This window comes from Panthera leo, chromosome D1, assembly GCF_018350215.1.
Source record: "Panthera leo isolate Ple1 chromosome D1, P.leo_Ple1_pat1.1, whole genome shotgun sequence".
Lineage (NCBI taxonomy): Eukaryota > Metazoa > Chordata > Mammalia > Carnivora > Felidae > Panthera > Panthera leo.
Window position 1 is genome coordinate 50,627,248 of NC_056688.1, and position 8,628 is coordinate 50,635,875.

General features: G+C 37.1%; 1 pseudogene; it reads right to left on the minus strand.

The window, feature by feature from the left end:
- Window positions 1-5,296: 5,296 nt before the first annotated feature.
- Window positions 5,297-5,785, minus strand: LOC122201187 (annotated as a pseudogene).
- Between the last annotated feature and the right edge of the window lie 2,843 nt (window positions 5,786-8,628).

An 8,628-nucleotide genomic window follows, 5' to 3' on the forward strand; every position in this document is an offset into this window, starting at 1 on the left:
AAAAATGAAGTTAGAAGAGCTTCCCTTTTTGTCAGTCATGACCTTTTGCTGTCTGATTTAGTCTGAGAGCTTTCCAGTTGGAGTGTCTACTCCACCCTTGAGAGGCCTGTGCGTCTATGTAAAGTCATTTATTTCTGAAATGCACTTGCCTCCTTTCATGTCTGGAGGGGACCATCTTTCCTCTGGCCCCAGTGAGTATGATTTAATTCTTTTTGGAAAGCTCTTTGTTTAAACCTCAGTGGAATACTATAAGGAGCAATATTGAGTCTCTAACTCAACAGAATATTTTCACAGCCTTCTGCAAAACATTGCCCCTTGGTGGAGTATCATTAGCCTTTTACTCTGAGAGTTTCTTAGATGCACGTAACAAGTTGTAGGTGTTCAATAAATATATGTACTGCCAAATTGATCCTGTATATTTTCCATCTCTCTTCTTTTCAGTGCCTTAGATAAGAACTTCCACATAATATTTAGTAGTCTTTTGTTGAGTCAAATAGAACCACATATGTATATTGACCACTTGCATACCAGTCCAAAAACTAATTGAAAATATAGCTAATTCCACATATACTTCCATTTAACATTCATTGAGTCTCAATGGTGTGACAAGAATTCTGTTAATCATTCATTCAGAGAAATGAAATAAAATATGATTTCAGTGTAAGATGATCGTACTCTAGATGAAGTAAAAACTAAGCACACCCACATAATGATTATGTAATATGACTATATGATAATGTTAATGAACTTCATGTCAAGAAGTAATGTCTCTTTTGGTGTATTCAAAAAAAAAAAAAACAAATGGAAACAGGAGATGATGTTTCTGGAAAGTAGTCTGTGCTGAACTAAATAAAGTAGGCCTGCACCTTGTAGGTGAGCAACAAGTAAGTGCAAACACATTTGGTTGTAAAAGAGATTGACATATTGGGAACTAGTTGATAAAATGTTCTTGGGCTGAATCCATGGTCAAAACATTCAGAGGAGTAGATTAGATCAGGAAGATTATGGTCTATGAATAACCTTCAATTATAAACTAAGCACACTTATGCCTGTGTGTGTGTGTGTGTGTGTGTGTGTGTGTGTGTGTGTGTGTATATACTAACTCTGTTATTTCTAAAAAAAGATGGTTCTAAATGAGGAGAGCATGACAGTTAAGTAGACAATTTAGGAGGCAACAATAATTTTCTAGGTGTGATATCATAAAAGTCTAACTGAAAATTTTAAATTAGTATCAGTGAAAGTTGAGATGAAAAAATAAAACAAACATTTTTTTTAAATGGCCTACAACAATGGGTCTCAGACCAGTGGTATGAGCATCAAATTTAGAGGTACTGAATCTGAAACTCTGGGGTCGGGGGAAGAGTTAGCAGTTTGTATTATATAATAAGCCTCCCAGATGATTCTGATGTATTTGTAAGTTTGAGAACTATTGACTGAAATTTTGTAAGAATTGTAAAGGTTTCTCTTTCTGTGTCCTTCAAAAACTTATTCATCATACATTTATTAACATAATTCACTGACTCTAAGATACTACTAGTTTTAAAATTCAGTGCTATTTTATGTATCATTAAAAATGCTGCCAGTTAAGCCAATTCATGCTATCAATTTTAAGATGCATCCCAACTTCAGAAGTGTTAAAACATAAAGTATGTATCTTAGAATGTATAAAATATGTTGTGTTGACTGCCATAAAATCATACTGAATAAAAGAGGTGATATTTCACAGATACATCAACCTATTTAAAAAATTTTTTAATTTAAATATTTTTTAACATTTATTGTTGAGAGACAGAGAGAGACAGAGCACGAGCAGGGGAGGGGCAGAGAGAGGGAGACACAGAATTCGAAGCAGGCTCCAGGCTCTGAGCTGTCAGCACAGAGCCCGACACAGGGCCAGGACCCACGAACCACGAAATCATGACGTAAGCCGAGGTCGGATGCTTAACTGACTGAGCCACCCAGGCACCCCTACATCAACCTATTTCTATGCTTATTCTCATCAAACTTTGAACCACAACTACATATTCATTTCCATTTATTTAATTTTGTTTTAACCTCAGACGTCACGTTTCTACTCTTTTCACTAATAGGTTATCTGAGTCTAAATTATTGGAATCTACCTCTCTTCTTCCCACTGAGTAAAAAGGATAGAAATGTTTAGGGCATTATATTTAGGTTTTGGGAGTACTTAATTACATTTTTCAGAACTGAGGAACATTTTTTGGGAACAAAGGCAGGTTTCCCTTTGAACACGTATCTTTGTACCCTACCATCAGTGTATCGCTCCAGTTACTGCAGACATAATCAAGAATAAGACATGATACACCTACATTTCAGGAGCTCCCACAGTGTCTGGTAGTGATCTTCGAGGTGTTTGGAGATGTCTGGGTCACATAGAATTTTGCAAGCACATCTGTCTCCTAAAAGTTCAGCTCTTACCCTCTCTGCGGGGGGGTACATGGCCATCCTAAACTGGTATTTTCCCTAAAGTTTTCTCCCATTAACTTCTGGGCCTTGCTCTTTTTCTTTCACTTCCCTTTGTCTCTTTTATATTCTGTACGGGTCATTCTCCCAGACAAGAAGCAGCCCAGACTTCTGAATTTGCTGCACTACATTTTCCTCAGGCCTGAACTAATTTAGTATGGAATGGGAAATACCTACAGGCTGCAGCATATGAATTTGGGAATAATCCGAGACAGAGTAAGTGGGGAAAAATTAAACCAAAGTATGGATATAGTCTAACTAGATAATCAGTCCTGAAGGATGGAACAAGAAACTCTAAATACAAGCACTGGGATAAAGAGAGAAACAAGTTAGTTGAGGAGTCTGTGGTAGACCTGAGCCATGGAGGGCATAGCTGCTGGTGCTGGGGTGAGCTACCTCCACTCTGGTAAGGTAAGATACTTAGATGAAAGTTTTATAGCCATTGTTACCTGAGAAGGTGACCCTGAGCATAAATAAGTGATTTGCCTAAGTTCTCTAGGTTAGTCAGCAGCTTAGCCGGGGCTCCTGACCAGGACTTTCGCCCCACTGCCCAGCAGCATTACCCCATGTGCAACACTAGTATGATTATAGAATATTTTCCCAACAATTGCTAATTTATCACAGAGATCTTGCAGTTAAGATATGTTAAAAAGTTAAAAGGTGTTAATTAATCAAAAGCAAAACTACAGTGTTTTAGTATGGATTTTAAGTATGTAAAAATAAGGTAGGGTTACTTATTCTCTGAGAATCACTTTTATCTCCTAAAATATGGGGAAGTGATTTCTTCACTCTGAATGCTTAAATTTCTCTTGTACAAAAGAAATCCCTCAAAACAAACAAACAACAAAAAATAGAAAAAAAAAACAATTTATGAAATATAAATATGTTATAGAAACCTGAGATATAATCAGTATCATTATCATCATTAAACAGGAACTAAACTAAAGTTTTGCTTGGGTTGAGTCACCCACATACAGACGCACACACACACACACACACACACACATTCACACTCACACTGACACACACACACAGTTGCCCCTGGTGGTGATTTTAAAGTAGTTTCTTCTGTACTGTACTAGTGTGAAGTCCATCGTGTGCCATTTATTAACATTCTGAATCTGGTAAATTCGTTAAGCTCTTTATTTTATTTGTTTATTTATTTGTTATTTTAGAGAGAGAGAGAGCGCGCACACAAGCTGGGAAGAGGGGTAAGGGGGTGGGGGAGAGAGAGAATCTCAAGCATGCTCCATGCTCAGTACGGAGTCCAGTGTGGGACTTGATCCCACGATCCTGGGATCATTATCTGAACTGAAATCAAGAGTTGGACACTCAAACAACTGAGTCATTCAGGGCCCCCTCCCCTTCTTAAATTTTCCATTAACCTCTCTAAAGCTTAGTTTTCTCATCTGTAAAATAGTAATGGTACTAGTATCTATACTATAGAAGGTTATTGGGGATTAAATAAGATAATATAATTACTGTTTAATATATCATCATTAAAGTCCTAAAATTTAGTCTAATGCCATGGCTATAGGAAACCACACATTTGGTGGAAAGCACAATATATAACATTTGGCAACCATCTGCTATACCTTGGCTGGAGTTCTAGGTATTTGAAAAAAAATTATCTTATTGGGTATTCACAGCAAATCTTCACATTGCCTACTAATGTCTTTATTTTATGGATGAGCAAATGAAAGCACAGAGAGTGTAACTCACTTGTCCAAGGTCAGAGGCCTATAATTGGAAGAGAAAGGAGTGGAACACCAGTCATTATGACTTCAAGGCCCTTGCTTTTTTCACAGTGTACCCTGACTGAGGGACAGCATAAAAGGGACTAGATTGGTTAGTCAAGGACCTGCTACTGTAATTAATTTTCATGGTTGTATTTTTGTATTTGTCTGAGCTTCTTTCATTCTAAACCTAACTTAGAAGTGTTTCTAAAGAAAGAGAAAGCTTGGTGTTAATATTGCTCATACTCACCGTGGGAAGAAGCCTTTTCCTACATAGGAATGGTAATTTTATTTCTGCCTTTAAAATGAGAAATAGGTCAACCTACTTACTTATTGCATTGCTTAAATCATCTTCTGGGGTTTTGGCAGTTTAAGGCTTATAGGTCTTTTCTTGGCTATTTTCCTCTAAATCTCTTAAGGGATCATAGATATTCTATGCACATCCAATCAAATATTTATTAAAGAATATATAATATAACTGTAAATTTATTGTAACATTTTTCTTCTAAGGAGTTCAGAACCCTATGGCATAAATTACCTCATTTATCTTCATATACATTCCCAAGGGAAGAGCTTGGTAGCATTATCAGCTCAGATTAAAAATAAATGGGCAAGCATAAACCAGTTGTTCAGTTAGTCAGTCTATCATCAGGATTGACAGGGTTTCCACTATTTGCAGGTAACTCTGCTGGAAGCAGTAGCCATGCTGTGTTCAGGGGAGCAACATGTCAGAGCAAGGCTAGTCTGGAGGGAAACTGAAATGGCTCAGGAGTGCCTCAGTTCACCTTGCTCTGTTTATCTGCTTTTTTGCCCAGCTAGTGACTAAACAGTAGCATAGGTCCTTGTTTCCATTTGAGAAGCCATCAGCCATTGTTCTGTCTTATCACCTCATACTTCAAGCCTCAGATGAGTCATTGTTTTAAGACCTTTGATTTTTGTAAAAATCCCAAAATGTATTCATTTAACATATTTATCATAAGGACTCAATCAGAGACTTAATAAAAAAAAAAACAACAAAAAACAAAAAAACAAAACAAAAATGACACTACAGGTTAAGATACAGTCCTATGCAGAAATCAAAGAAAGGGCAGACCATCTAAGGGAAAACTAAAAAGACAACACAAGGAGAGAGGCTGGATAAGACAGCGTTCTTGTCTGGAGACCTGCTTTGAGTAGGTTTCTTGCAGATACTTTTTAAAGGTTGTGGGCTTTTTTTCAGGGCTCAGCAGCTTGTATGTTCAAAGGGCTATCAATGTTGGGTTCTCCTAGCAGGCTCTGTATGGACAGCAGGAGGATCCTGACAATCATACAGGGTGGCCCACTTGTCCTTCAGGATGTTAAGCAGATGTTACCCCAGGTGTGCACAGTGGGGTGGTAGCAGGGTGTGAGGAAGTGCACTGTGGGTGCATTTTAAGGTTAGCCACTGGAAACTCCAAGAAAAGCTTATACCTCAGATCTTCATATACTCTGTCAGCTGCTCCATGGATGGCCCCTGTCCACTTAAAATGGTTGTCTGATTCAGGGAAGATAGGAATTCCTGTGTTGCCAGACATCATCAGGGTCATCAGCTCCTGCTGTAGCCTCTTGCCCATGGAGTGGCCAGTGCCCTGGCTCCTTTGTGGGCAGCAAGCAGTGATGCTGGTGGAGGCTGGGTTGTGGTTCTGGGAAGCCATCCAGAAGGTGCTGGCAGGGACATGAGAATTCGGGGAGCACCACCACAGGACTGCAGGCCTGCCTGTCTGCTTACAAGGCTTTCCTTGATGCTCAGCAGAGTTGATCATGTCTGTGTCTAGACTTGTGGCAGTTAGATGTAGTGAATATATCCAGTACAATATATTGAATTAATGAATGAATTTTGTGTGGATCTTCTCTAAAAAGCCATGGGCTTCTGGGGGGCAAGAACTGTTTTATTTCTCTCTGAATCCTCAGCACATATCACAAAGCATGGCACAAAATGGACAAAATCAGTTAAGTAAATAACATAGGGAACTAGAAAACATATTTAATGTATGAGCATCAGCCTACAAACCTATTGCTTCAGATTATTTTTGCTTCTAGTTTCTATTTAATCACGTTCATCAGTGGGTTGATTTTCCACTTCAAATGGCATCCTTCAAATGTTATTTTTGAGCCTTCCTCTCACCATGTATAAAAAGGAGAGAGTGATACTTATTTGTTCTTTATGGGATGCTATGGGAAGCAAATAAAATGAAGTGTATGTATTAGTTTCTAGGGTTGCTGTAACAAAGTACCACAGCCTGGGGGCTTAAACAAGAGAAATTTATTTCCTCATAGTTCTGGAGACTAGAATTCTAAGATCAAGATGTCAGCAGAGTTGATTTCTTCTAAGATACCTCTCCTTGGCTTTTAAATGGCCATTATCCCCATCTGTCTTCCCCTGGTCTTTTCTCTGTGCACATCTGTGTCCTAATCTCCTCTTCCTATAAAGACATGAGTCATTTAGGTTAGAGCCTATCCTTACAACCTCATTTTACCTTAATTACCTCTTTAAGGGCTTTATCTCCAAATACTGTCACATTTTGAAGTACTAGAGGTTAGGACTTCGACATATGAATTTTGTGGGAACACAGTTCAGCCCATAACAGTATATAAAAGGTCTAATATGATGCCCAGCTTGTAGCTGTCATTCACTCATGGAATTATTATTACTATCACTTTTTGTCAAAATTTTCTCATATATCACCAAATGGCTTTACTTCTTCTTGTTAAATTGTTCCTTTGGTCTCTTGCTCAGCTTGCTTGAAAAGAAAAATAATACATAGACAGGGCACAAGCAATTCCAGCATGAAGTGCAAAGTAGAGGGAGAAAGATGAAGAATTATCCTAAAGGAAGGAAGCCTCTGAGCTCATTTACAGATTTAGCAAGAGCTTGTCATAACTGGAAAAAAGGATGACCGAGACAAAGAAGGTGATGCTATAAATGGTGGCAAATATTTTAAGAAGAAAAATGAAAGCATGTGTAGGTATATTTGGCATTCAGGGGAAGTGGCAGGGAGTAAGGGCGCCAACCATGAAAGGTATTACAGAGGAACATTCCATGAAAACCTGGCAGTCAAATTTTGATGGGAAAAGAGTCATTAGCCACATGTCAACCTTGTGATGAGTTTCAGAACCGTCTTGCACGCAGTCACCTTCCATTCAGTCCCTGATGTCTTTTCTTCTCTCCATACCTCTATTTTTCCTTTGCTTTCTTCTGCAAAAATGAACTGAATCCTTGTTAAACAATAGTTATTGACAGAGTGCAGTGGTGTATACAATGGTAAATTAGATCCTCAAGGCAATAAATGTGTAGATATATATGCACATTATATATATATGTGTGTGTGTATTATATGTATATATAACATACATATACATCATGCAATATATATATATACATAATACAATATATATATATACATAATGTGTGTGTGTATATGTATATATATATATATATATATATATATATATATATATATATATATTTAATTCTTATTGTTTGTGGTAGCTATATGAAGCCTTCACAAACACTGAATTAGTGAATACTGAACTGTTGTTCCTAGGGGAAATACATACCACACACACCTGCATACACATGCAGGCACATTGCATGTAGACGGTAACCTTCAATCCTAGAAATAACTTGTACTGGTAGATTCTATTTTCTTAAACTTTCAACAAAGAAAACGAGGTTCAGAAGTCTTAAGTTGCTTGCTTAGGCCATGCTGCTAACAGATGCCATATAATTGGAATTCAACCCCCATCCATCCAGAGCTGGAATTTTATATACTACACTGAACTTCTACCTACCATCTTCATCTTCTGGCCATATAAATATAAATATAAATATATTTATATATATATTCATAGATAAATATATATATTTATAGAGAGAGAAGGGGGAAAAAGATGACCACATATATCCAAATATATGAATATATGTTTATATATCTCTTTATATGTAATTAAATATACATATATATGGTATAATTTTGTATCTGTCTATATATCATATACATAAATGACTTAACAGCAATATACAGATTGATGAAGAAAGTATGGCTGAAAGATGTAAAAGACTTAGGGTTTTTATTGAAAATATTGTGTAATATTCTACACAGAAGAGTGGTTATGTATACTTCCATATATAATATCCCTTTCTTTTTATGAGCCAAGAGCTATTCTAGGCCTTTCATAAAAATTACCTTTTATAATAATCTTATAAAAGAGACATTATAATGTTAATTATAATACTGGAAAACTAGAACTCAGGAAAGTAAACTTGTTAGAGACTGCACAGCCAGTAAATAGTAGAGTTGAGATTGGATCCAGGTCTCTGATTCCAGTAGTCCAGACCAGTGCACCTCATGATAAGTGGATGTAGAATAGCACCTTCTCAGATGAGATC